Below are 2,324 nucleotides of genomic sequence, written 5' to 3'. Positions count from 1 at the left end.
TAGTGCTAGATGTATGAACAAGAAGTTCTGTGGAAAATTGGTGCCTGATCTAGTGGATGCATAGATAGATGAATTTTTTTTAAAATCAGTAAACATGGAAAGGGCAGGGAATTTGTAGTTATCTGTCAAGTACTAGGATACCACAGCAGGTCCTAGAAGAATATACAAAATGAATAGAAACCCACTGCCATGAAATTTATGGTCCAGTTGGGAAAACTACTTCACGAACTAAATGTACTTACAAAACAACATGAATGAGTTGAAAAGAAAAGGAAAGGGAAAGGAATATAGATCTCAGAGATTGTGCTTAGTTAGAGGCATATCAGGTTTTTGGTCGGACTCCCAAAGAGAAACAAGTATCAGATGAATTTCAGGGATCACAGATGTATGTATGGAATGCACAATGTATGGGAAAGTGGTTGGTCTTAAATTCATGGATGATTAGATGTTGAGTGATGAGTAGTGTGCGCACGTTGAGCTTGTGGTTATGGAAGACAGGTATAACATCTAGTTATACTTGTCATTTAGAAGTTACAATAAAAAATCATAGCATTATCTGACATTCTCAGTGCTTGTAGAGGAAATATTTAAGATAACTGTATCATGGGGGGATGGGGATAAAGGGACTTAAATGGTGGTTAAGTTTCAACATTCCACCTGAAGAGATAAATGCTAATACTAGTAGACTGTAATAAATGTCATATGTATATTGCAATCCCTAGAGTTACCACTGAAAATATTAAACAAAGAGATATACTCATAAATATAGATAATTCAGAATGGAATTTTGAAGAATGTCCAAATAACCCACTTGAAGACAGATAAGGGGAAAGAGGAAAAAACAATAAAATGACAGACTTACATCCTAACATATCAATAATTACATTAAATGTAAGTAGCATTAACATTTCAAACAAGTAAGACCAGGGAATTCCCTGGTGATCCAGTGGTTAGGACTCTGCGCTTCCACTGCAAGGGACCGGGGTTCAATCTCTGGTCAGGGAACTAAGATCCCACAAGCCATGTGGCGTGGCCAAAAAAATGAAATAAAAAATAAAAAGACCATGTAAAATATGCTTTGCGATCATAACTGAATCAAACTGGAAATCGATAACCGATAACAGGAAAATCTCCAAAAACTTGTAAATTAAGCAACATGCTTCTAAATAACCCATGGGTCAAAGAGGGAGTTTCAGGGAAATAACAAACATTGAGCTGAATGACAATATGTAATCTGTTTTATAAAGTTCACTTTGTGAATTTAATTCATAAATTGACAATAAAATTATCTCATAAGCAGAATAAAATTTGGTAGCAATGTTTGCAAAAGATGACGTGTAGTAGATTCTATTGATAGCCTCCTAGCCTCTATTCACCATTTTCTCCCTAATAGAATCCTGACTTTGTTAGATACCAGTGCTTAGTCCCTCTCCACACACAGATAAGGCCTCAGGTAAAGTCCCGAAGTTGGACTTACATTCCATCACCCTTCCAGTGACGGGTTCACAGTGTGTGATCTGTATCTGCACAAAGAGCGTGAATAAAGGTTTCTAGAGGCTTCTGGGAATGTTCTTTTCCACTTTTCAGTGAGAGTCATGAGAGATCAGTCTGTCCAGATGTAAACAAGCAAACAGGAACCAGAACTATGGAAAAAACACTTAGGTCAGGGTAACTCTGGTTGGCAGAGTAGAGAAACAAAAAAAACCTTTTCAATGACATTTTCAAAGAAATTATTATTGAGTAACAAGTTGAATCTATTATAATAGTGGGGGGTTTTTTTTAGTTAAGAAAAAACTATTTTCACTGAAAAGTTATTTCTGAAAACTAAAAATATTTATCCACTACATCTACGTAATTTAAAAACCTTTATATGGCTTTTACAAACATTAAAAACAAAATAAGCAAACTAATTACTCTTATTACAATACTTATTCAGATATTTTAATAAATGCCTTAGCCATATCTATCTGCAAGACCTCATTACTGTATTTTTCTGAAAAATTCAATTTTTTTCAGTATGATAATATTTTAAAATACATGATTGCCTAAGTTTTCATCAAAATTATAATTTAGAGTTTATATATTAGAAATTGTTGACATATCCAATTGACTCTTCTGTGTAGAACATTTATGTTTTTTCCTTTTAAATAGTCTTTATTATTTTTTAGAGCAGCTTTAAGTTCACAGCAATATTGAGCAGAAAGCACAGAGTTCCCATATAACCCCTGCCCCACAAATGCATATATAGCCTTCCCCACTATCAACACCCACACAAGCATGGTACATTTTTTACAGCTGATGAACTTAGACTGACATCATTATCA

This window comes from Stenella coeruleoalba (assembly GCF_951394435.1).
Source record: "Stenella coeruleoalba genome assembly, chromosome: 2".
Taxonomy (NCBI): Eukaryota; Metazoa; Chordata; class Mammalia; order Artiodactyla; family Delphinidae; genus Stenella; species Stenella coeruleoalba.
This window is presented reverse-complemented; position numbering follows the sequence as displayed.